The 27476-nt window shown below is 45.3% G+C and overlaps 1 protein-coding gene and 1 long non-coding RNA gene across 2 annotated transcripts in view; one reads left to right on the top strand and one right to left on the bottom strand.

Moving 5' to 3' along the window:
* The window catches only part of EXT1 (exostosin glycosyltransferase 1), a 170105-nt gene that overhangs the window by 86365 nt on the left and 56264 nt on the right, over window positions 1-27476 (bottom strand). The gene's annotated exons all lie outside the window — the stretch shown is intronic.
* On the top strand, window positions 6739-13470 carry LOC121064829. The gene is made up of 3 exons (XR_005816718.1): window positions 6739-7023; window positions 7961-8067; window positions 9053-13470. It is a non-coding gene; the product is annotated as an uncharacterized LOC121064829 (long non-coding RNA).

Raw genomic sequence — 27476 nt, forward strand, 5'->3', positions numbered from 1 at the left:
AAGGGTAGTGAAACACTGGAGAAAGGCTTCCTAAACCTGCTGCAATATTAACTTCATGGAAGTTTTCAACAGCAGCTTAGACAAATGAGATCAGGGCAAGACTTTTTCTTGTCCCAGTGCCAGAGACTGGATCATTTCTTGCAAATGTGTGTTGCTGCTTTGGGATTCTTACGAAAATAGAGTCCTGCTCCAGAAGGGAGGTGAGGATGTTACAGTAATACAGGTAGCAACAACCCAGGGCAGAACAAACAAACAATCAAACAATAATGAATCACACCCATCCAGCACCTCTTCAGATCCTGGCCAGGATAATAGTTTGTGTCTCACGAGAGACATTCATTGCATTGCCAATTCACTGACACTACCCCATGCCAAGATCCTTGATGTTCATCTTCACACTGCAGAAGTGTATTCCTACATTTAGCTAAACAGCCAAACCTGACAAATACATGTTTCATCAGCAGTCTTGATTAGCAAAGATGGAAGAGCACAGATCTCTGCTGCAGATCTGTATCGGTTCCTGAAAAAATAAAAATAATCCCCAACCAAACTGCAGGAAAGTTGTATTGTGGGTCCCTGTTTGCTTTATGGACCATAAGTGATTGCAAAAGTCACAGGTTTCCACCTCCTGGCTGCACCGCGCTGCAAGGCAGCTGCCCTGTGCCCACAGGCACCGGCTTGGAGCGCTGCTCCAGCGGTGCCTAATCTCACTCCTTGCCACACCTGATTCTCCCACAGAGCCCGTATAAAATACCCAATTCATTATGTCCACTCCATTCCCGGAGGTGATTGAAATAAAAAGCTGCTCTGGCAGAAAAGCTTAGGAAATGAAACACGAGAGAGATGGGGAAAGAGAAGGAGAAAAATAGAAATCAAGAATAGAAAAAAGCACTCAACCAGGTGGATGGAATGAGTCCAGAATTACTTATAGCTCCAGAACTGAGAGAAAAAGAAGAAAATGAACACCTGGGCATATTGTGAGATTAAAAGTGTGTTTAGTGTGTGTGTCCCAAAAAGGGCAAGTCAGAGATATGAACTATGGACTGAGAAAAGAAATTCTCTTTCCCACAAAGATGGAATCTCAGTATTTAAGTTCAGGAAAGAAGTATTTATTCATGAAGATAGCTTTTCCCTTCCCTGCCAGAAGTAATGAAGATCACACTCAAAATCTAGCACCTGCACATGATTACCAGTTATTTAACCACAATCAAAATATTTTTTAAAATGTAAATTAATTACACTGATGGACAGAACTGGCAGTTGTAGCCAAACCTCCCCATGAAATTCCCTCCGTGAAGCTGTGATTGCCACGGGCTGTAATTAAAAAAATTGTCAATGTCTGAGGTCCCAAGTATTTTCCCACAGAAAATCCAAAGAGATCCAAGACTTTTACACTCTGTGGCAACCACGAACATGGGGACCAGACCCGAGAAGGTACAATTTGGGCTGCATGCCCAGTACTTCGGTGGTATTTTAGCACACTTCCATCTTACTCTGTTGTTCCTTTTTACTGTTTTTCATGAAGGAGGAGTTATCAAGAGTGCTGATTGTGCTTGATTAACAATGGATTATTAAACTACATATAAACTGAGTCTACTAAATTCAATCAAGCCTCCTTCTTTCCCTATCTACAGGGAGATGTTCTGGTCCAACTGACGTTGACTTACCGTAATGCTTTGCCCTCCTTAATATGCCTTAGAGTTCTCAAAGGGAAAAAAAAAATCACAAGCACTAGGTGCTCATCCTGGTGCTCCAGACAGGCAGGCAGAGAAGCCTAGCAAAGCCAAAACAGCAGGGCATTGGCCTCCGAAGACCTCAAACCCCAAAGCTTTTTCCCATGGGGGATTTGCAGCTCTGCAGCACGCACCGAAGAGGTGGGTTTCAGGTCCTGAGCGCATGGCGTGCATCAGCTGGCGTGCAACCGGACACAGGCCTGCTGAACGGATGCTCTTCTGCACGGCTTTTCATCGAGGGGGGATTTGGTGTCAGTTTTCAGCGGTTTTGTTACAAAAGGTGTTGGAGTGACTTGGTTGAGACAGTTAGATAGGGGTGGTGCAGAGGTAAACGGGCCACTCCCTCATCTAATCCAGGAACTGAAAGCACCTCTTTAAAAGAGGTGTTATTAATAAAACTTCAAAGGCCTGCTGACATGCCCAAACACACACAGAAAAGGAGATTTTGCAACTGCACGGCGTGCGAGGCTAGGGCCTGCTAACAGCCAGCCAAGACCCAGTACTGAGAGTGAGAGCAGATGGCTCTACAGAAACACACAGACCTCGGCCACCCTAACATCTATCTCGTGTCCCCTGCCCCTCAGCTCCCCTGCCAACTTTTTTGTTGTTTTAACATCATATTTTCCTATTTTTAAGAACCTGCTTCCTCCAGCTATAGGAAAGACCTATGCAAACAACAAGGGGAAGCTGACGACACCGGCGAAAGAGCGAAGCTGGCTGACAAACGTGAAATAAATCAGCTGAAAAACAGCCATCTCTTTCCGCTACACTCAGGCAGTCACAAGGAATTCCTGTAAAAGAGGAACGGGGGAAAACACACAACACAACACCAGGACTCGCTGCTGCTGCTGCGGGCTGGCCACGTCCCGTCCTTTACTGGGGCCTTGATCACGGCCTGCAGAACGGGCGCTGGCGGAGTCAGAACATGTTTAATTCAAAACCCAAACAAACTTCTCCTTCTGGCTTGCAAACATTACATCACTGAGGTAAGGGATTGGCAATACTATAACTAACCACGGGAGGCCAGGGGTTCAGGTTCTTTGATCCCGGAGGCTACTTGGAAGTAAGCTTTGGGTGCCGGTCCTCACAGGACAGCCCCTCGGGGCAGCTTACCCCAAGCTCCTTGGCATGTCCTTCATGCCATATGCCGTAAAACAAACCTATACCAGAGCAGAGGACTAGTACCGACCCATGAGGGTCACACTGAGGGAGACAGCTGGGCATGTAGGTACTCTGGTGTTGGGACTGCTCTTTGGGAGATGCTGTCCTCTGCCAGGCCCAGCCACATCACCGCGGGGGAAACCACGCCAGCTACTTTTCAGTAGGATTCCTCCAGTCTGCTGGGCCTGCAGCTGCAAAGCCTGTTATTGTCATAAAAACTATGAAAAATCAAGTTGGTGCCTTTCACCAGGGGTGGTCCAGGGCAGGACCAGGGCTATGGGCACAGGATCGGCAGATGTGACACCTTTAGTCACAATGATGCTGTCTAACACAATCCCTTTTTCCTCCTAGTTCTCTCACAGCGGGGTTCTTGGGAAGATTATTTATAAAGCCCTCTTTGGTGCACCTTGATTTAATCAGATATAGTCTGAATATCCCAAGATGTATTAATTACCATTGCCGCACAAGTGCAACTGAAGAAGCAAAATGTTTTTCATTTGCATGGGCTGAGTATTTGTTTAAAACATTCTTGGTATCATTAGGATCTAATCAAAACATAGTGCATGACAGTTAGGCAGGAAATACAAAAAAAAAAGAAACACCCAAAGAACTGCCTGCTGCTTAAGTATCCAGTTTTCTAATAATATTGCAGTAATGTCTTGACAGATAATTGGCTTCCAGTTATAATGGAATTCCTTATCTAAGTTGGTAAAATTACCTATTGGTCTTTTCAAAAGACAAGGGAAGGTTGGGAAGGAAATGATAATTCTCTCCAGCATGGAGAGATTTAATCGGGAAGATAAGAAAAGATATATCACCTGACTTCTTCTGGGAAAAAAAAAAAAAGTGATTGAAGTTTATAAAGGCTCCAACCCAATTGGAAAATTATGCAAGTACAATTTTAAATTAAAATTTATAATAAATTGATTCATAACAGCTTTTTTTTTTTTTTCTAATTACATGTTTGAAAGTCTCTGCATGTAGAATACCTGATTTAAGTTTTACAAATAGAGATAGGAAAAGTACAAAACATTTAATTTGATTTCCAACTGTTACCAGTTACGAACTCTCCCTTCCTATTTACTATAAAGAATGGATAAAGGTCTAAATTTTCACTTTCTTCATGACTATAGATTGTTTTGATGTTTGTTTCCTTTTTTTTTGGTCCCAAATCCAGGACACTACAAAGTGACTCAGTTTCCCAAATCCCGTGCACCCAACCTTGGAGAAGAGCCTTTCAGAGGATACTGAAGTCTTCAAGAATCATACATTGCTTTTGAATTTAAGCAAAAGGATTTTAGGGACTATCCAATGTCCTTACACTGTGAACAATGCAAACACCTGAATGTGCTCAAACAACCCTTGCAAACCTGCGTTTCCAGTCTTTGTGGCTTCAGCCCTTCTGCAGCCTTTGGCTTCTGTTGGTCAATCCACATGCAGAAACACATGATCAAAGTCAAGAGCTGCACTGCAAGTTACTTTCAAGAAGAACTTAGTCTTCAAGGTGTCCTGATAATTACAATTGCCTAGGAAGACAAATAAAAGATACTGCCCCCAACTGAAGTGCACGCCTGAGCTAGATCTAAAATTTCCCAGTGCTTTTCAAAGAAGTGTTTTTAAAACCTTGGGTTGTATAATAAATCAAGATATCACTTTATATATATATGTATTAGGCTAAATGATTCTTTAAATGTTAGCCCTTCTAATATGATGGTATTAATACTTTAATACCAAAAGCTAAGCCATGACTTTAACACACCTCATCAGAAGTGCATTAAACTTTACTTGCCTTTTTTCCAGAAGTGTTGAGGCTTTCCTCTCCAATCTTTTCCGGAATGTTCTGAATTTTACCTCACCTGGGACATATTTCAGAAACATACTCTCTTGTTGAGATGTCTTTCTAAGGAGGAATCCCTGGGTAAAGCCTTAAGTTTTCCTAACGGTTAGTAAATGTAAGCAAATATAAAGCAGAGACTTTAATGTGACCACAGGAGGGGCTGGAGATGTAGGGTGGGGAGAAGACAAACCTACTTTGTTAGCACTTCTAGGTAGTTCTCTCTGTACTATGAAAAACAGTCAGCTAAAATCACTAGCTACTTGCAGAGTATAGATGGTATCAATAGAAACTACATAATTTGCTTATCTGAGAGTTGTGTCCTTTCGTGGAAACAAAACTAGACAGACAGAGGTGGCAATTTCTAAGTAGCGGGAAGTTGTTTAATGCTCTTTATCATGCTTTGATACAGATGGGTTTTAGCCACAAATTCTCACATCAGAGCTGGGCTCTGGCGTGAGGCTCCGAGCAACACGTTCTCGCTGTGCAGCTGACAACCCCAAGTCCATTCGAGATCTCCGTCTGGAGAAACCAGCTGCTCTCCCTCCCTCCGGTTTTCAGAGGGTTTCAGTCCAAATGTTTGGTCCAGGTCTGTCCTCCTCACCAGGAGGATAAGCCAAATAAGCCTAAACAGAGTAAGTACTTGCAAGTGGCCTAAAAAAAAAGAAACCTGCAACTATCGAGAGCTGTACAAACATATACGACTCGGAATCTGCTCTTCTGGAGGACTTCCTACCTGATAACTTCTGTGTACTTTATTAACATTCAAGTTTCAAAACACGTATGAGGCATTATCTTCATTTTGCAGATAGGAAACAGAGATATTTATTGAGATAAGGCACAGAAAGGTGAAGCGACTTGCCTGAGGTCACATCAAGGTTTCTGGCAGAGGCATGATCTTTCCAGATCTTCTGAACTCTAGGCCTCTGCTTTAAATTACAAGACTTCGTCAGGTTTATAGCATCTTGCCCTCCCCTCCTGCCGCCTGTTTGTAGTGCCGAATTTGCTCCGAGCAAAACGCACTCATTGATGAACTCTCTCACTCGTTCCCCAACATTACTTGCGGACTGCAACTTCAAATGAAAGTCTCCACACTGCAGTCATATTTTACCTACCCGGTTATTCTAATTGAGTATCGAGCAAAGTGGCTAATTAGGAGTCTTCAAGGGACTGTTTGTTTAATTTTGTTTTGGAATGTGTGCTTGCATAAATGCCATACAAGAAAAAGTCTGGAGGCCGCAATCATCTGCAATGTAAAAATATTTCAGTTTCTGTGAAGTTTTCCCTCCCCTGAGGGTTCTAATTCATCTCCACGAGTTGATAAATCAAGTTGGAAGCACCCTCCCCCCGCTCTGGTGCCTAGCAGAAATATGACCCTCTTCTTGTCCAGGCACGCAGACAAGTGATGAATCAGACTTTCCCCAAGAAAATGCTGCAGCTCTTTTCTTAAGGCACATTGCTGCCTGAATAACTCAGCTTTTCCTACAGCCTCTGACTGCATGCCTGTATTTACTTCTAGAGAACGCAAGAGCTATGGTCTGGATCTGACCCGAAGACGGCTATCCGAGTGCTAGCCAGCCAGCACCTACAAAAAACGAGGACTGGAGGAGGGCGCAGCCCCTGCAGGGCTGTTTCCCATGAGGTTTCCCTTTGTTTCCATGCAGCAGTCCCAGCCGGTTCTCATCCCGGCACCCCGGGCACTCCGAAGTAGCTGTGAAGGCAGCCAGGCATGACCTGCTATCGCCTGCACCACCTGCCAGCATCCCTACCTGCTTGAGGCGTTGGAAGACCTTTTCACTACAAGCATTAGCATTCATTACGATCTAAATCACAAGTTTTTCAAAACGGTTTCAACTCATTCGATCCCTGGGGCGAGTGGATTTCCCCCCAAAACTTTTTCTTCCTCTTCAAAGTGGACCAGGGCCAATTCCATTTTTTTGCCCCGTGAAGTAAAGACAGAAGTTGGCCCAAAGAACAGATTTAGGCTGTTTAGAAACGTGAAAGAGATTTTGCTGTAACTTTAAAGACAGAACTGCTCCTGTGAGGATCCAGCCTCTCTGTCCCTTTGGCTGTGCTCCTGCTCAGCATCCCACCCGACGCTGCAGTTACTGAAACCTGTGCTCGCCTTGTTAGGCATCGGCATGACGGAGCCAAGCACTCCCGGTCTCACTGCTCAGAGAGTAACTCATGTGACCCCTAGTAATCGTGTTCAGAAATTATGAATGTTCCCATTTTCCAGAAGGAAAGACTTACGTAGCACATTGCCGTGTTTGCTACAAGTCAGCAACCGACCAGGTAAGGAACTTGGGGTCTGCCAAGTTTTACTTCTTGTACCCAGCTGAGCACTGTGATGTGGGTTTCCCTGCCCACGGCCATGCTTTGTAATCCTTAGCTCTGGGTACAAGCACGGCTCCACTGAATTTATCCTATTATTTAACCAGGCCAGAAGCTCAGTCTTACTTGACGAGTAAGGTGTGTGGGTGACAACAACGTCTGGCATGGCACGGCACGGCACGGCCTCAGGCCAGCCAGGAGGGACCTTCTTGCACAGCACCTCCAATTCTGCCCAATTCTCTTCTTACTCGATCGTTTGTATTTGGTTTTGCACGTCTTCCCAAACTGCTCTAAAATGCTGGTGTTTAGGAACGGAGAGGAAAAGCTGCGTGCGTTGGGAATAAAATGCGGTGCATCCCAAGGCTTTATGGGTGTTAACTGCTGGTCAGTTGTACACGGGCACCAATATTTAAGAAAATTTGTATCAGATTTGGCAGCCCACTAGAACATGAAACAGACTCCCAATCTTGAAAAATTTTTCCACAGCCCTGCTCCCATTTCTTCCTTCTGAGCAGATACTAAACAGACTCTTTTCATCTCCCAAGAGCTGTGTAATAGAAACAGAGCGCTGCAGGATGTATGCATCCACGATTGTTTATTTGGATCACCGTAATCCAGGCTGATTTACTCAAGAAGAAGGGTCCCTATTTAGGTGAGCTTGCTTCAGTTCATTCCTACTTCACACTTGCACCAGGGCTCCCCGAGCCCCCCGAGCTAACGCAGATGTTTGGGAGATGAATCAGGAACGGAGACTTAACACAAAGTCTGCAGACACCAAGCAGAGAGTAGCCCAGCTGTAACGCACAGCCCCCCACCAGCATCCTCACTACAATAGCTGCAAGTATTTTATTCATTCGGGGAAGTTCTGTCTTGCATATCAACATCCCCCGGTTTCCAGATGCTCGGTGCCGGATGGCGTGAGATCTGCGGGTGCAGCAGCCGCCATCCCTTACCTGTCTGAGCAGCACTCCACGTGGCCGGGATCGGATTTCTGTTCCTCGAAAGGTGAGCTGAGCCTTGACTGTTAGCACAGGGAACAGAGAGCTTTTGGTTACGGCAGCGAGCTGACACGCACAAAGATAGCTGGAAGCAGCCAGCTTTCGTACGTGTGTGGTGCAGCAACCAGCCTCGCATCCTGCTAGCCCCTGCGCCTTCAGGCACTGCATGATCCACTCCTCGTGGTTGCTGGAGGATGGCTGAGCGTGCCTGCCTGCTGCATGGCTCCGAGCACCGTGGGCAGCCCAGCCAGAGGCTCACCCCCATCACCGGGGTGTACGAACCTGAGGGCACACGTGGCTTTGGGCATCCACGTCCCACCATCGCTGCAGTGCTCCTCACACCGCACCGACGCACGCCGTGCAACTCCAAAGACCGGGTTCCCAAGCACTTACTGAAGCAGATGAGTTAACGACACGGCACCGATGCTGCTGCTCTCCTTGCACGGCCTGCGAGGGGCTGGCACAGGAGGTCCAGGGGGGACCTTCGGCTTCCTACTCACTTAATGCCAACTAACTTGAAAAATTAATCAAGGAAATTCACATTAATACAACTGACAGGCAAATGCAATTACAGTGTGCCTAACATTTAATTCAATATGGTTACTGAGTCTAAAAAGCACGTTACTTTCTTTATGAGATTGCTTTGCTATTTATTAGGGAAAAGGCCTCTATAAAATGACTCTTCACCCAGCTGCTGGAAAGAAAAAGAAATCCGGGAGCTACTCCCATGGCATGGGATTGCTTCACCCACTCCAGTAAGATGCACTTTCTAAAAATGAGACAAAAACCAAGGCCAGAATTGCGCTTCTGGTCTTCCACTTCTTTAGAGCAACTTCTGGGGGACCACTGTGGAAACCCATCCTGTGCTTCTGACCCCATGCAGAGTTCCTATGACAGGCCGAATTCAAACTGTTATGTCTACAGTTTTAACAAGGCCTTTTATTTATTTATTTATTTATTGCTTACCTAATAAATGTCCTGTTAAATTCTAGGCTTCAAAGCTCTATCAGATGGCAGCGTTTTATCAGTTTAGCTTTCTTGCTTTTGGGGAACAGAATGAGTAGCAGCGGTGACAGAAGAGTCATCTACGTGTAGACCTTAGCACAACTCACTAATGCCTTTTAAATTAATTCGAAAGGCTGTCTTGGCTCAGAAAGGCCAGACCTTCCTCTTTTTAATTAAAACTTTTTTAAAAGAAGAAAAAAAAAAAGAGTGAATTTATGCCTTAATCTCCCTTTCTGGTCAAACAACGTAGCTTTCCTCACCACTAGCAAGCAGACTTTTTTTTTTTTTTTCCAAGCCCTGCCCTTCACTCATAAACAAAACCAGGCAGGGCTACGTCTCATTATAGCCTGCACAGACACATGGTCCCGCTGAGAGGGCAGCCCCATGCAGAGCAGCGCACAACAGCAGAAGGAGCAGTTGTCTGCAAGTTTCCTATTAGAACAGAGGCGCCGTTCAGACATCGCTGGGGCTCTTTAGAAATTCCAGTTTTAAGCCCCAGTCCAAGGGTTTGGAAACCTGGAAGCAAAAATTTGTTGCTGAGTGCATCGGCGTGCGGAGCTGCACCGCTGCCTGCGAGCACCCTGGACGCTGCCGGACAGACGGACAGAGCAAGCAGCTTTGTGAGCATCTGCATGCCATGAGAAATGGGGCAAGACAGACCAGTGAATGTGGACATTTTCTCATTTGCTCCTCGGTTTTGGATTTGGGCAAAACATGACAGATTTGGCTAACGCTGTAGAACTAAGTATGTCAGTAAATAACTCGTTCCTGTGCTAAGCGGTGCCGGTCTTGGCCTCAGAAGTTTACAACTGTCTTCACAAAGTTTACAGCTGTCTCAATGCAATTAAAAAGGAAGCAGCTTCGAACCCTGCAGTAGCGATTACAGAATTAATCTAGATCTGACAGCTCTAAACACGCATCGGCACAAATATCATTTCCTGATCCACAGATCAAATGTTACAGCAGGTCTGCCAGCCACTGACAAGGGCAACAGTCCCGAGGTTTTCATGGCAATGAAGACGTTGGTAATTGGGATAAAAGCGTGGACTGCTACTTCCTATGAGAAGAGAGGCTCTCACCACAGCAGCAGCTTTCGCTGATGTCCCTGCACTCGTATGGCTCCGTGCAAGGGCAGGGCAGGTTACCACGTTAGGGACACAGCACACGAGTGCCTCTCACGTGGCAGTCCCCATTGGAAGGAGCCATTTGTCTACACCTGAGCAGCGGACCATTGACAAAAGCCACGGGCATCTGAAAAGCAAACCTCTGCATTGCCCAATCTTCTCCGCTGGCTGCTCTTCCCACCCGAGGAATGGGAGAGGAACATTTGCCCGGGCAGCAAGCGCCAGCCCAGCTGTGCTCAAACCCAGGCACCCCAGTGCATCCCCATGAACCTCCACTTCACTTATTATTAACAAGAAGCTGCAAAAAAACAACACAACAGCACAAGAAGAGCCAGGCCAGTGAAGCCCGAGAGGCCACTCGGTTCACACTCCCCTGCTTCCCCCCTTTTCTTTAGCACCGCAATGAATTTAGGGCTAGCGGGATGCTGGCTGAATCGGCTGCATTGTCTGCAGCCCGGGCTGCTTGGCTTCTGGCTGTGGCACAACCTTCCTGCTATTGGGAGGCATCTGTTTTGCATTCATTTCAAAACGGCTCCATTGTGGTACCCGGCTTTTCTTTAAATCGCTTTTATCGCTGGTCTTATCAGCTTTTGTGAGGCCAAGCAGCCCCGAGAGTAATGGATGCAGGAGGAGGCAGGGGCTGCACCAGCCCCGGCCTGAAAAGCTTCTCCTGGACGTTTTGGGATTTCGGGTGAGAAAGGCGAAAGCGATGCAATGCCTGTCCTGTTGCTTGGATACTTCCGAACTAGTGAAAAGAGCTGAGCGCTACACTGCTGGCAGGCCCTACCCAGCATTGTATAGATAGATGTACAGATATCTGGGAGCCAACAAACATAACCAGGAGTGTTTGTATTTGGAAAATATGAAGTGACCCAAATGAAAAAATCCCTAAAAATCTACTGCAAATACAAGTCTTTCAGCTCCAAGCTCCAGGCCATTTCTCAGCTAGCTGTCACTTTTCACTTCAAAGGTTATTCCTTAAAGCTAAATAAAATATTTATGTTACCCAGTATGAGGCATGAAAATTATGTTTTGCTCATTTCTGCACGCAGATTTGAAATCTGCCTGTAATTTCCTTTCTGTTATTTGCAGGTTTAGCTGCGAATATTAAGTGCTCATTATTACCAGCACTGAAAAACCAACAACCAATCCCAAGGTCAGACCCGGATATTAAGTGCTGGGTCATTTCCTGCCTCAGTGACAGCTCTTCCCCAAAACACGAGCTATCACATCAGATCTATTAGATTTTCTCTTTCTCTATCAGAGGGTATCAAAGTTTATGCCAACTGTAGCACGACGTGTGCTTCTGCCCCGCAGCAAACCTGGGCAGGCTGGAGACTGTCGGACCCCTGTGTGCATGCGTGCAGTTGATATAAACATCAGTACTCAACTCATCAAGCAGATTTGTTTTTCTTTATTTATACCAATATATCAAACATATCCAATTTTGTTTGCTTGGTTTCAACCAACTCAGTTAGCAGCTCACTGCATGTACTGCCTAAATAAATCTCATAACATTGCCATTCCATTTCTGTTTGTTTAAAAGCCCAGCTTTAGAGCCAGCAGCTCCCAAACCAGAAATGAAAATATATGTTTACTCATCCCTGACCAAATTTAACTCCTGCTAAATTCAGTGTCATTTTGCTACTAATTTCATTCAGGGCAAGAGAAAGTCCAAGGCTTTTTATGTCCTGAGTTAAACATTGAAACTATAGCTTTCACCAAACAGTAGAAGTGAAAAGTGACTTGAAGTGCTACCGTTATCCATCTATTCCCTGTGCATTTGCTAGAAAAAGCTAACCTTTGTAAAGGCCAAAATTTCCTGTTGGTTTTGCATGAGTAAATTTAATGCTGTTCTACTGACCTCGCTCCTGAATTCCATCACACCTGAGAGCTGCCCCTGGCTCTAATGGTTTTTACTTGTATGGGCAACAGCACTGCACCTTCACCACCACAGTTGCTGGAATCCATCATATAACGGGTTTTACTGAAGTATTATAAATAGAAATAAAGATTATTAAAGCATTTTCCTACCTTCAGTGTAAAAGGCCACAAGCCACCTCCAACCTGGATCAGGCGAGAGGGAAATCCCTCCCTGTACATGGCAGCTAGCATCCCTGTCAAAGCAGGCATGCAACTAGGAGATGCTTAAGGAACCAAAAGCCCCAGCCTAACCTACAGAGGAGAAGAAAATGTTCATTGTGAGGGAGCATAACCAAATATACAACACGCAACAGCAGGAAGCCACCTCAAGAGTGAAGACCACATCCCCACGCGAGGTGCCTCATGTCCTCTCAGATCCTGCCAATACAAAGGGGTTTCACTGCCGGCACTGAAACCTACCCCAACGCATCCGGAGGCACAATCCTGTGTGGATATACACTGGGATGTTACATACAACCCACTCGGTGTGATCATTCGTGTGTGGTGAGGCCATTGTCACCTCACATTTGCCCAGCAGGTAGAAGAACAGCCCCATCTGAAGATAATTTTGGAAGACAGCTTGCCATCACGAACTGTAAAATAAAGTTGTCCTCATCCCGACAGCATAAGAAGCACAAATGAAGAATTACCCAGTAAGCAAACTGCTACCACTTGGGGGATTCAAGTATTAGAGAGAAGCTACTTGAAGCCAATAGGGGGATCAAATATTAAATAATAATGTATTAGAAGTACTAAATTAAAGATGAAATATGCTTCCCAGCTTCAGTCTGAAGACCCACACCGCCTTTAATCTGAAAAAATGCGACGCAACTAAGAACAACTGAGATAGCATTAATCTCCGGCTTCAGTGCTGCGACGGCGAAAAATAAAAAGGACAGATTTTAGTCCCATGTGAGGTTTTATCTCGGTCTCAGCCTGGCGAACCACTCCGAGGTGTTTGTCTTCCCAGCGTTTACCAGGGAATCAATGGCAACAAGGGGCCAGGAGCCTCCGTGCGGCCCAAGCTGCCCAGTGGGCGCAGGCCTGCAAGGCAGTGGCAGCGCCGGGCCTGCGCCGCCTGCACCTCCACGTTGGAAGATAAGCATGCCTGCAATCTGTTCCACTTCATGCTAATTACAGGCAAATCCTGTTTAGCCTACTCATGAAAGTAAATTGATTTGCATGGGATTATTTCCAGGGGTAAAAGGGATCTAAGACTGGCCCAGAGGATTTGGGGCTTTTGGGTGAGATATCGATGAAGTCCCCAGTTGGCTGAACATTGAGTGCTTTTGATATCGTGTTAATACAGGTCAACAAATGTGATAGAGAGATACCCTCCCTCCAAAGACCCTAAACAATACAACTATTATTATTTTTTTTTTTTAATTTCTTTCTTTTTAAATAACAGAGTTGTTTTACCATTGTAAATCTTAAGCTTTGGTTTGCATAGCCAAGAGATCTGTCTATGGTAGATAACTGCTTGAAAATTACCGGGTTTTTTTTTGAAGGTATCCTCTAAGGGGCTACCTTCTTCAGACCAGTTAACACTTCTGAAGGAGACAGATACAGCAATACCGCAGCTTGGCCCAAGCCCTCCCTTTGCCCTGTTTACTCCACTCCTCAGGGACCCATGCATCTTTTTTAAACAAGGCACAGCTTATGCGCCTCATACATTATTAGTGCAGCGTCTTCTCCCCGGGCCTTCCAAGCTCTCCGTTCCCTGCAGAGCTGCTGTTGACACTTCACATGCACCTACTTTGTAGCCCCTTTGTCTTATGACAAGATAATCAGTGCCAGGCAGATAACTTCCCCTCCACGCAGCCGCTCGGATGGCTCTGGCGCGGGGCTGTCTGCCTTCCACTGCGCCGCCGCCGCGCAGGGCTCGGTGACACGAGGAGAGACAGCTGTAGACCTCCAGTCTCCGAATTTCAACTTTCTGGCATTCCCCCATTTTGCATGACAGCGTCAGCGCTGTCAGAGAGAAAAAGGAGGATTCAGCGTCTCTCCTGTCATGCTGTGAAGCTCAACATTTCACATCTACAGCACCTTCATCTTTCAGCAACTGCTGCAGTGGGGCGGGGGGATCGGTCCCTCTCTGCTCCATGGGTACAAATCCAATTTAGGATTGCATTTACTTTACCAATAGAGCTATTTTTCTGCACACGATATCAGCTGAACAAGAAGAGGAGAAATTCCACGGTTCCTGTGCACCCTGTTCTCCCTCAGCTGAAGGTGAGCAACTAGCATGGAGGATTTGGACAACTGAGCTTCAGTTGAGGAGTTAGCAAAGGTCTGGGCTTGGGTGAGAGCTCCTAGCATAGACACCTTGTGGAGCCTGGCTGTTCTCTCACAAACATACATACAGACACTTGCTGCCTTAGTGGCACCATCTTTCATCCCTGGACAGGTCTCCCAGTGCCTGGGGTTTCACAGGACCAGTCCTGCGTGCTCCCCCATCTCAAATCTGGTGTCTGCATGACAGGGATTACACAGTCCCCTCAAAGACCACTCCATTTCTGCACCAACGATAGCGGATTCATGGACGGTTCTTGTTTGGATATCTAAATGAAGTGAGATTAGCCAAGTAGTGCTGCAACCCATCCTCTCCCCGGTCAAGGTGCTTTTTAAAACATTTGCAGGCTGGCAGTATTTTTAACGTCCTAACTGTTGCACCAGCTCAAAACAAAATTCCCTTTGCTGCAGCTCTAAGAGCTGGGTGGCTCAGCGAGTAAGTTTTTTTTTTTTTTTTTGGTGAGGCAGATAACCTTCCCCTGTAACGCTCAGTAAATGTCAGGTATTCAGAATGGCGTCACCCCTCTCAAGTTTCTAAGGCCCCTCTGATGCAGACACTCAACCATAACCAAGGCTTATACACAAGAAACTTTTTTTTTTTTTGCCTGCCCCTTACAGCACTTGAAAGCTTCTAAAACAGAAAATTCCAAGTCAGCTCCAAGAGGAGAGACAGAATTGCCTTAACCCAGCTCCACTTCTCTCCCTGCGATCCTTGCTTACTGTTTCCATCAGCAACTTTGTTTTAATATGGCATTTTCCCCATGCACTTCTCGTACCCACTGCTGCCACATGCGGCAGGCACCATCGCCTCGACGAGTGCTTGCAGGGATGCAGAAAAGCAAACCCCAGCTCCCTGTGGGACCCCAGATAAAACATGTCCCTTCGTGTACAGGCCAACAGCTGAAGGACAACATCCCACTGCCCAGACAGCACATAGCTCCCGCTCCTGGAAATCAGCGAGCACGATGAAGAAAGACAGAGGAGCCAAAAATACAGCCCGGCTGGCACCCCATCCTTCAGCAGCTTAGGGGGCAGGCTGCAGCCGGCCACTGATCTCCTCCCCGCCTGCCAACACCCGAGGGCAGTTTGCCTGCAACCCAAGGAGCCTCCGGGCGCCGAGCCAAAGCAATGCGATGTGTTCCTCACTCCGCGACGCCTCGGTTCGCAGCAGCCCAGGGTTTGGCCCAGGAAACATGCTCCCCCAGTCACTTTATCCAGCATCCCCCTTCCTGAGAAGCTTATCTCCACCGGTTCAGTCTGGCGAAGCAATGCTGCAAGGCATTTGGCTTGGCTTGGTGGTGGGCGTATCTAGAACCCGTTTAACAGACAGTAATGACAAGAGAAGCCTGCGATTCCCAAACTTGACTGATTTGAAGAATAATAAGAATTCAAGCTGGATCAGGAGAGCTCCTCTGCTAACTCACTTTATTGTCAGTATTGACCAGCACAATCTGGCCAAATCCCCAGTGCAAACGAGCAGCTTTAGCCAATATCGTCACAGAGCCAACAAGTCTTAATTTGCTACAGGAAATGCTCATTTTACTGTATCTTGTGCATCTGGCAACGGCTAAAATGCATCTAACTTAGTCAACAGTCAGATGTGATGAAACACAGCCAGCATTTTTCCACTGGCGTAACGCAGAGCTCAGCAGACGGGCTGAATCCAAAATCTGAACACCACTGAACATCAGATGTTTCTACATTCATTTTCAATTAAATGTTTTTGTGCAAGACTCTGACAGAGAAAGGGGCTGTCTAGAGATAGACTACATGACAGAAGATACATAAAGGAAAAAAATAAATAAAAGCACCTACACAAAGTGTAAGCCTGTGCCATAGCAGTACAGAGAAGCTCTCTTCTTGCAAATCGTGTTTTCCCCCCACCCACTCAATAAAGATAGTTTATTTCTTGAAAACTCATAGTTTGTTGGTTTTTGTTTTCTTTTTTTTTTGTCAGCTGCCCAATACAAATAATTAAGTTCAACAATTTGTTCCCATCCGAAACCTATTAGAGCCTTCTGACCCACATTAGATCAAATCCCCAATATTTGTTTTGCATTTGGATAACGTTTTGTAAACACGCGGTCTCCTTCCAGCCCTTGGTCACAAGGGACCATCATCTTCCCAGGTGCCAAAGCCACGCTGAGAAGGACGGAGCGGCCGGTCCCCCCGTCCACCTTCCCCCACCTCCTCCCTCCATGCACACTCTGGTTTCAGGTTTTCCAGGACGGAAAGAGAAGCACATGGAGACTGGGAAAATTCTCCTCTGCCGCTGGAAAACATGACTAACAAGCATCTGAGATGGCTTCAGAACTGCCTTGTTCTCCCAACAGAACAGAGACGTCGGCTGCTAATGTGGAAAGCCCACACTCCCAGCAATCACGCTTAATTTCTGACTCACTCCTATTGGCATCAGTCATTTCTCCCTCTCCCCTCTGATTTTCTCTTCCTGTGAACCCCAAAATGCAGAACCTTGGCAAAAAGTAACACAGTAGCAATTACATTGTATTTTAAATTCCCTTTAAAACGTGTCTGCATTATTCTTGATCAAAGGAAAAGACCAAGTGATAACCTGCATACCTGAAAACTATACTTTCGGGATCACTTACTCGTTATATCAATTTATAAGTATTCAGTTTTTGATACCAATTGGCTAGTGGGACTTAGTTTACATGAAGAAGTATTTCCCTTCTCTTCTGTTTTCTAGAATAGAATATAGAACAACATAAAAAATCCCCCACTTAATTCTTCGTTAGTTGTCTTTTTCCATGGCACTAAAATCTGTTTTATACCAAAGTAGGAGTTCAAATTAAGAAAAACATTACTGAATATATATATATATATATAGCTAAAAAATCAAGTCCTTGATGAGGTGCACAGACATTCCTGGTCAAAGCAGGGGCAAGAAACTGGGTCTCGGTGGAAGCTGACATCTATTTCCCTCTAAGCAAGCAGGGCTTCACGTTGAGGTCGGGGGCTTTCTTGCTTCCTCCCTTCTTCACGCCATCCCTCGCGTTGGCAGGCTTTATTTTGGTCTGACACGTGTAACAGGGTTGGGAGCAGCTCTCGGATCTGCCAGTTTTCTTGTGGGAGGTATCAGTTCGGTTTCAGAGCGAGTGGGAAAGGAAGCGTCTGATTTTGCAAACACAACTTGCACACAAAGCTATTTTTATTCCCTTGCCTTCCCACCGAAAGGTCTAAGCTCTAAAGCACCGAGCATAAGGTGGGGTAAAACACCCAGATTAAACCCAAGGCTGCAGGTGGGAGGCCCTTCAGTCTTCACCAAGGAGTTAATCCAGCTATCCCCAGCTGCTTTGCTGCAGCCCGGTGGGTAAGATGCCTTGGATGTGGCAATTGTTTCCCCCGCTCCACTGCTGTAGGCATCCGAGGTTTGTCTAATTTTTGGCCATTTTGGTCTGGTGTCAGGAGGCAGAGCCACGGAGTGCCACCCCACTGCAGCTGGCGCGGGGAGAGTCGATACGTGGGGCTCAGCCCCACTGTGCTTGTCCTGCGCTCCTCCAGCAGCGCACGCTCACTGAATAATCTTTCCACGTTGCATTTTTCCCCCCAGAAAATAATATCCCAAGGCTGGAAGCCCCCTGACCTCCTTTGCAGCTCCCCTGGGGGAAGGGAGCACTGCGCCTCCTGCGCTGGGCTGCCAGAAACGCACGGCCCCAAAGAGACCAAGCAAGCGAACCGGTGCGGTGTTTTATCCCGGGGCTTACCAAAAGGAGGCTGCCCGTCAGCCTGCTCTAACAAGATGCCTTACACGGGCGTTGAGCATTAAATCAGAGCCGCTCCTCGCCGCGCATTTCCTACTCCCTCGCCAGCACCGTCGCATCCTCTCCTCGCTCTGCCACCGCTGGCACGGCACGAACACCCCAAAGCAGCAGCCCCGATGCACCTCAGCTGCCCTGGCTCCCCAAAACTCAGGGCCACCTCCTTTTGGTCCCCAGGTGTGCCTGGCAGGAGAGCAGAGCTATTCACTCGGGTGATTAGTTATGCAAGTAAGTGGAAAAAATAAAAAATAAAATCAACGCTAAAGGTGAAGTACAAATGGGATTAATTTCCAAAACTGCGGAGCATTCGAGTGCTACTGGAGTCAGCAGCAGCATCTACAAGTACTCAGCACATTTGGAAGAAAAAAAAACACATCGATACTTTGATGGATTATTTTTTCTGTATGAAATTGCTACTTTAATGTAATTTCCCTAGTGTATTTAGAATGACAGCATACATATCTTTCTTCTGATCCGAAGTAAAGTTTTTTCACATCTCAAAGCCGGCTGAAAATACTTACAACCTACGAATGCAAAACCCTAGAAAACAGAAGTAAAATCTCCCTACATATATACTCAGCCTTTTCATGCAAGTAATCAGGACTGACAGAGGGCTCTAGAGTTTCAGTTATGGCAAAAATGGTGACAGTTCTTCAGCGAATACAGGAAAATCCAAAAAATTTAATCCTTAATCTGCTCTCTGCTTCTCGTGCTCAGCACGCGGGTCTCTGCCTTCCAAGCACTCTTGGAGCAGGCTGTGAAGGAGAAACAGCTCCGTGGTGCAATAAAAGTTTAAGCAATTTAAGTAATCCCCCCCCCCTCCACCAAGAAAAAAAAATAAGATGGAGGGGGAGAACGGGACAGACCCACAGTCATATCTGGAGGGAAGAAAGCCAAAAGCATTCCTCATTAAATTCCATTGAAATACTCCCTGTGCAAAATGGTTACATGATGCAAGAAAGCAGCAAGATGAACTTCATTTCCAGGGAAAAGAAATACCTGGTTAGGAAAAGTAGTTTGAATGAAGCTGGCGTAGATCACGTGGACGTAATCCTCAAAGCTATTTCCAGCTAGGCAACAGTAATGAGAAAAATTCTTCGGCTAAAGAAGCGGGTTACTTTCAAGCTGCATTCCTTTCCATCTAGGTTTACCCTCTTCTTCCCTTCCCCAAAATATACTTTACCTAGGGAGCAAAGCCACAGAAGTTGTGGGTTTTTTCTTTGTTTTGTTCCGTGTTTGGTTTCTGTTTAGGAGCAACTGCTTCATAACCGTAACGTTCGCAAGCGCTGTTTGCTTTTCAGACAGATGTTGCATTGTAATTCCGTCCAAATGAGATTTTTTTTTGTTTGTTTTTGATTAGGGAACAAAGCTGATAAGAGCAAAACCACTGGGGCCAGACGAAATCTGTGGGAGTTCTGATGAACTGGCTTGCAAGCTCGCCTGAAAGCAGCAAGACTGCCCGGTTGCACTTCCAGGAGAGATTCAGCAGCAGCTGCTCTCTACCTCCTTCCCCGAAACAAGCCTCAGGCAGACGTCCTCTCGTCATGCATCACAGAGCTGGGGTCTAACAAGCTCCTGGGGACAGAGGCGAGAAAGGAGAGTGGCTAACGGGAGCAGGACACTGGGGACCCGCAGGCTCGCGGTGTGCGAGCCCTTTCCCCGTGAGCCCATGCTCACCGATTCTGCACGAACATGTCACGATGCAGAAGGACCTGCATGGCCTGAAACGAGGCTTGTTAAAGAGGAGATAAGGGAAAAAAACCCACCCCCAAACGCCAGAGGGAAACGATGGGCCCAGAAGGTCGCCTTCCTGCACAAAGGGAAAAAATGCCGGCTCTGAGGCAACCCGCGCTGCATTAATAGAAGCCAGAGAGCCAGCAGCTGCTCTGCAGATGCCACTTTCCACATCTTTACTGCCAAGCCGGCCAACTCAGGACTCTGAATTCCCATTAATCTTCTTGGGCACTGATGGGCCACAGCGAGCAATTTGCACAGTCCCGTCCGTGCATCCTGGGAGTCTATGGAGAGCCTGCGGAGAGCGACAGCTCCGGGGTTAACTAAGCCAGGACTCTGATGAAAAGCAGATGCCATTTAATTATTGGGGGGGGGGCTTCTACTGATTGTAACCCGTGGAAGCATATTTTATAGTACGCCAAAGACCAGAACTAACAAGAGCCCAAGGCTACTAGTGCACAGATCCTCCAACGCCATTAAAAGTGTACGAGTGGGAAGACCATCGGGCCACTTCAACAAGGAGAGCCCTCATTTCTGCCATTAGAGTAAGTCTTGCACACAAAGAGGAGTACGGTGTTCGTTCAGGCTCCTCTTCTACCCGAGTTTCCTTCACCGAAAAAATAAATCAGAAATTAAGATTAAATATGTGTTAATCCTGAAGCTTCTTCCCTAGCCTTCAGCCTCATGAACACGGCATCATTCCCAACTAAGCTATAACACAGCTTTTGGCAGCCTTTTTTTTTTTTTAAGCTCTGTTTCACATTTTCTGTAAGAGCCCCTGAATTACGTAACAGGATCTTGGTCAAAAAATGAAGAATTTTAAACATCTTTTTCCCCCGCCTGCACGGTGATTTTAGAGGAATCTAAACCACGAGGCTCTTCTAAGCCATTAGTTCCCATTCTGCTATGTTTGGAAGAAAATACTTTCGACGAAGGGTGAGGTAGGAGGCAGTGGCAGATATCCAGATAAGTTCATTTCTTCGGTACATATGCGATCATTTCTCAGTAGAAAAAAATTCCAAATGACCTCAATTTTTGTGCCTGAACTTCACTTTTCACAGCAGTTTAAACGCACCACCACCCCAAACGCTCTTCAGATCTAATACATGCAACAATCCCAGGAAATTCCTTTTGGTTTGCTCTTTACTTACAAAGAAAGTAAAGATGAAAGACAGATGAAATTCATTTCTCTTAAATTCTTTGAACAGTATGCAAGCAGCCCAGGCTCTAAATACAGTGCTAATTATGGGTAGCGGGCCTTTTTCTATTTACATGGCCAGGCTAGAAGTTACAGTGTGGTGTACGGACTACAAAAATTCCTGGCTTAGTAGATAATGCTTGTGGCCCTTCCCTGTGAAGATGCTGTCTGCGAGCAGGGGACCACGATGGGGTTAAAATGTACATCGAGGCACAGAGAGTGAGATTTTAAATCACGTGTAGTAAAGGCTACGGTAATCTTACCTCTAAATTAAAAAATGCCACGGGCATAATTCTCCCTGTGCTTTTATTTTCACACTGAGGGTTACCACATGAAAAGCTGTACCTGGATATCAAGAGGGAGAAGAAACAGAAGCAAGGATTTGCGTAGAAAGGTAACTTGCTGTCCTTCGTGGGAAGAAAAGCCAGCCTGGCTCCTCAGGTATCAACCCATGGCAGAAACTCCCAACTTGCCAGGTTAGCAGCAGTTTATACATCACTCGCTGTACTCAGCACATCTTTAACGTCAGGGAAAAAAGCCTGGAGAACTCCTGTGCAAGCGCCTTGCCTCAAAGCCCTTTTCCTTCGGGGTCAGGCGAGGAATGACATGCTTTCAGATTTACAACTGAAACTAGACTCCTTTCGTGCCTCTCCACCTTTAACTTGGCCCAACACGTCGCTTTTCTGCTGTTGAATAAAGACCTCAAGCCCCTCATCTCCTTACACCTCAGGACTGCTCCTCTGGCAGACAGGGATGGCAGCAGACAGCTAGCACGAGGCCGGAGGCTTCGCCTCGCCCACCCCGCAGCATCTCGGCTTTGCCAGACACCCCAGCACACGTGCAGCCTGGAGATTGTCCCGCGTACTTGAAATGCCCCAGAAAAGACAAAACCCGACGTGCCAGGTAGCAAAGAAAGGATTTTTTTTTTTGCACAACAGTTTCCTCCTTTAACACGAGACGCACGGCTGGGGCTTGCTCAGGAGCGCAGGGGCTGGCTTGAACTCTCACAGCGCTTCTCCCCCTTCTCGAGCAAGCCCTGGCGTTTTGACCAGATGCTGGGAGCCATTCCAGCTCCATCTGTTCGAGAGTTTTGAGTTGTGCAACATAAATTTTACTTTAATGTGTGGTAATAATGACCTCCGAAACCCCATCTTGCCTCTTTCAAATGCGCTAGCTGAAAGCCAGTTTTCCTATACGTTAACACGTTCAGTGCTGCGGGGTGCATGTTAATGCTGTTTATGAAGATTAAGCCACACAAATTCCCATTTGCACTAATGCTGGTTTCATGACCTAATCGCCAAGAAACGCAGAAAAATGTATCTTTGAGAAGTGCAAGTCTCCCTCCTGTGCTCCCTATCCATGCCCGTCTGATCGCTCCCACTCTCACCCATCCCACGTGCATCCATCCTCATTAGGTCTCACAAGCTGTGCAGGTTCAGGACAGGTCAAGCATCCAGACTAAATGCTTTTACAAACGTTACAATGTGCTACAGAAAGTCTCTGGTGCTTCATTAAAGTGAACTTTCTGTCCTAAGGTAATATCAAATCAGTGCTAGGGTTTGTCAAAGAGTTTGAAAGTCTTAAACTTTGCCGAGAGTTACTCTTTTGGCACTCTTGCACATACATCTGGATGATCTGTTTTAACAAACCAAAATCAAATGTGGCTGGGCTCGGTTTCTGTATTTCTGCTTTTTTCACAGCCAACCTATCTCCTTTCACCTACATTTTCAATGGCAAAACAGAGACACAAAAGCTGATGAACCAAGTGTTTTCAAATGTAAATCTCAATTCTCCTGTGAGAGGGCAGAAAGCGGTGTATTTTCCTCCCACAGGATGCTCCCCCCAGTCTTTGTTGCTTCATTCTAATTCATGTCCTAGCAGACAGAGAGGAGCACTGAAGTGCTGTTTTCTGGGTGATGTATTATTATCATAATATATGTTATTTGTGTTCGCAAGCACATACTTACAGAGGGAGACTTTTCCAGGTGGCACGTTATTCAACGCTTTTTCTTTTGCAAGTAAATACCCAGCTTCGGAAAGAAACAGCATAACGGTTCTTTCTTTCCATTCTGGAAAGATCTTTGCAAAGGTCAAGGTCACGGAAGCAGGAGCTGTGCGAGTGGCGAATTTTGTCAGAAACCAAGGAGGGGGAAGAGTCAGGTCCTAAGGCAGGTTCACACAGAAACAGCCATTCACACCGAGCCACGATTCCCAAAGGAGCGGGTTTCCTCTTCATGCTCTCTGGCTTCCTTTATCCTAAGATCGATATTAAAACCAGACAGCTTCTTTCTCTCCCTGCCACAGCCCCCTTCCTCCCAGAGAACCCCTAAGCCTGCCGACTGGATCTTCTGCACCCGCTCAGCCTGCACCACCACACAAAAATCAGCTTGGGGCTCCATCGTGACGGCTGCAGGACTCTCCTCTGGAGACCGAGACAACGGCGTGTTCCACGCCTTTCATCTCAGTTTACAAACTAAGGTCAAGGCAGTAAGCGATACGGCAGGCAGACAGCGGAGCAACAGAATGAAAAGCATCGTTTCCCCAAATTACTCGGCTCTTAAGACAGAACTGCTGTCTGTACTTCCAGTTACCCACAGGATAATGCTGTCCTAAGGCAGAGAGAATGAAGTCACACTCTTGGCCTTTGAGGTAAAGGAATTTTTCTTGTGAAGTGTCACTGGTAACAGAAGATGAACAACAAAGCAGCCCTTTACTCTTTTGACGATGATGCGATTTAAGGCACTGGGTAGTGAGTACTGCACCAAAGCTTGCCTTTTTGCTTCTTGTAGCAGTGAAGGAGACAAAGAGATACAAACATCTCAAATAGATGCTTCTCCAAAAAAAAACCATAAAAGAAACTAACGATAAAAAAGAGGTCATAATTAAGTGCAACACAATTCTGTGCATATCGAAACGTAAATGAATTTATCCAGTAACTTGCTCTGCGTTCAGCAATCATGCACAAGCCTCATCCTCTAGGACTCCATGGCTCTGGAAGCCATGCTCAGCGCTGAGACGATGCCGGACACAAAGCCCTAAGTCTGCAGCGGACCCAAAGGATTACCACACCTCTAATTTGAGATTCTCTGCATTTACTGATCCCAGCATCTCACACTAACCACAAAGGGGGTGGAGGGGTACCAAAGGAAAAGAAGATATTCTTCCTTAAGTAACTTACAAAGTCGTAAGTTTCAGAGGAACCAAGTGACTAACGAAACAGGATGAAGTTCGACACAGAGCAGCTGATAACATACATCGAAAAAAACCCTGTGCCACGTTTTCAAAGCTCCAGCTGGATGCAGTGAAAGAGGAGAACCAACGATCACTCAGGACGGATTTGCCTGCGATGAATAAAGAACAACAGAGATAAGGCCAAAGCATGATGAAATCACAATTTATTTTGTTTAGGGCGGGGAGCCCAGACTTTTCCCACTGGCCTATTTCTAAAATAAATAGGAAAAACTAACCAACAGTCACAAGCTATAGAGAGTTCAACAACCAAATGGATTTAGCCAGGGGTTCCAAACTCCTAATTCTAATAGCTGGCACTGGAGTCCTTCATCCAGTTCTGGCTTGCCTTTTACCAATTTTTCAATAGCTCTAAACAGTCCAAGAGAATCATATTTTGGGCTTAAGAGTTTTGGAGCAGGGGAGAATCCAGACCTCCTCTTCCTTCCCACATAATGTAACAGATAGACTTAATCTAGTTTCCTCAGCAGGGCTCCCTGCCAAAATATTTAGTCATTTTAGTCTGTTTGCTTTTGATACAATTACATGTTTCTGTTTTGTCATATCCTTATCTGATTCAGTTTGATATTTGTTCAACATGAGTGTTACGGAATGGGGTTCACTATTTCTGTGCCTGCTCCCAAACCCCTCCAACCATCACACTCCAGAACACACACATCCAAACCTCCCCCGTGCTCACACGCACAAATGAGGGCAGATTTAGATAATTACCATATGGAAAAACTAATATGCCCAAGACATCCTGTAACAGAAGACAATGAGATTGCTAAACTCTCGAGCAGTACATAAATAGAAGTTTCAAGGCTTTTATTTGAGGAAGAGATCAGATCATCTAGCGTTCTGTTTTGGCAAATTTGTGTCAAAATGACATTCCAATTTCAGCAGCATACATAAAACTGCACAATTACTTAGCACTGTACAGATTTTACATAACTCTTGAAGTTACTGACTCAATTCATTTCCCTTCCTACTATAAGACAGATTAATCTGAAATGAATTAAGACAGGCAACCAGAAGTAATGTTACTATAGCCAGTAAACATTCTTTAAACTGCTATATCACTAAGCTGCTTAAAATCCTCACTATCATCGTATGCTGCATCTGCTCAATAATTACTAACTCTCAAACCACAGATTATGAATATATATTTTGTATGGCAACACAACACGCAAAGCGGCACAGGTAGACAGCCCTCCCGAAAGCCAAATATTCATTTAGCGTAGTACTTAATTTTTCAGACACAAAATGTGAGCTGCTCAGGCAGGCATGCCCACCCCCTCGCACAGGCAGATGCTCTGAGCCTTGAAATCAGGATTCTCATCCCATCTTTAAAAAAAAAAAAAGAAAGAAAAAGAAAGAAAAAAGGACATCAAACCATCGCGTGCTCACTGCCAGTGATGAGAAACCCACTGAAAACCAGTGGCAGATCCCAAGGCATCAAAGCAGCACTTTGCTACAGGAGGCAGAAATATTTCACACAAAGAAAGAAGAACTACATTACTAACGACAGGAGTGTTTATCTTCATTACAGTTCATCAGTTTATCAAGATTAACAGAAAACAATGGACAGAACCTAGAGTAGGGTGGGGAAGGAAGGAAAGGAGAGATTCCTCTCGCTTAAAAAAAGAAAAAAGAAAAGAAAAGAAAAGAAAAGAGAAAAGAAAAGAAAAGAAAAGAAAAGAAAAGAAAAGAAAAGAAAAGAAAAGAAAAGAAAAGAAAAGAAAAGAAAAGAAAAGAAAAGAAAAGAAAAGAAAAGAAAAGAAAAGAAAAGAAAAGAAAAGAAAAGAAAGAAAGAAAAGAAAAGAAAGGCTTTCAATTTTGAGACTAAGAAAAGAAGCTCTTTGGGAAAAGGTCTGTTAATTCCTGTAGGACTGTGGTGCTGTCGTGGTTTATTCCTCTACACCTAAAGGAAATGAAAGTGTTTAACAACAACCCCACAACTCCAGACAAGTCTAGGATAAAAAATAACCTCCACCCACAAGCACTTTGGTTTAGAAAAGGTTTCCAGCTGCACTGTGGCACCGTGCACTTAAAGAGTTTGGTCTAGTAGAAAGCAAATCATCACCAGAGTGTGAAATGCTTGCTGAGGCCTGATTCTGGTCACATGCAAAACTGCACTGCAGAAACTGCACTAACTGCGAAAATAATAAATAAAAATAAAAAATAAATCTCCCAAACAAAAAATCATACTGTTCAAAAGACAGACACAGAAAACAGCATGGAATAAGAATAAAGAGAAATTTGTTTAATAAGAATGTTTCAGTTCTACGTTTAAAATTAATTTCTCTAAGCTTGCCAAAGAAATATTTATCTCCAGGATCTTAATTCAACGATGTCTCAGTCTATATAGTGAGAGACAGCAAAGAATCAAAGGAAGAATTAACTGGCAATGCAACAGTTCCCAGTCCTCATTTGGTTTGTCTCCTCCATCAGTATCTTGCACATACATGTTCTAATACCTGACATCGGAGGCATCTGAACGCTGCTTTCAATCTCCGAGAAGAATGCAAGAACATAAGAAAATAGCTGTCTTCCACCTGGGCACTTGTTTATACTCTGCTTATCAGATTGTTTCCCTTTAATGTGAAAAAAAAATAATTTAGTTAGTCACACAGAAATTTTAGTTACTGAGGTGAACTCAGGCTACTGGGAAGTTTTCAATTTCTTGTCAGAACTCATGAAGCAAAATGTACCCAAACACCCGAAGATGCATACATTTAGGAGAAAACAGAGCTATGCTATTAACTCTTTGGTTTCAGGATGTTCCTGTAGCACACGGAGCCTCGCCTCACAAAAAGGCTTTTGAATGCAAATGTCACGGAGTTAAAATTTCAGGTAGGACCAGAAATACCTTTAAACTGTAGTTCTGGAAGAGACTCAAAAGAATCACATAGAACACAGGCCTACAAGCTGCTTTTTTCAAAGCCAACTCGTACAATTTAATATCAAGTAAAATTATGAATGGCTGGCACGGCTTTGCTGAATGGGTGTGCTTGACAGGACTTCAAATATGCTATTTCACAAATCAAAAGCAATGGACCATGTAAATGTTTCAACAAAATAGGATCAATGCTTGATAGAAAGTTACTTAGCCGGTGCTCAAAGTAAAAGA

Source organism: Cygnus olor, chromosome 2, assembly GCF_009769625.2.
Source record: "Cygnus olor isolate bCygOlo1 chromosome 2, bCygOlo1.pri.v2, whole genome shotgun sequence".
Classification (NCBI taxonomy): Eukaryota; Metazoa; Chordata; class Aves; order Anseriformes; family Anatidae; genus Cygnus; species Cygnus olor.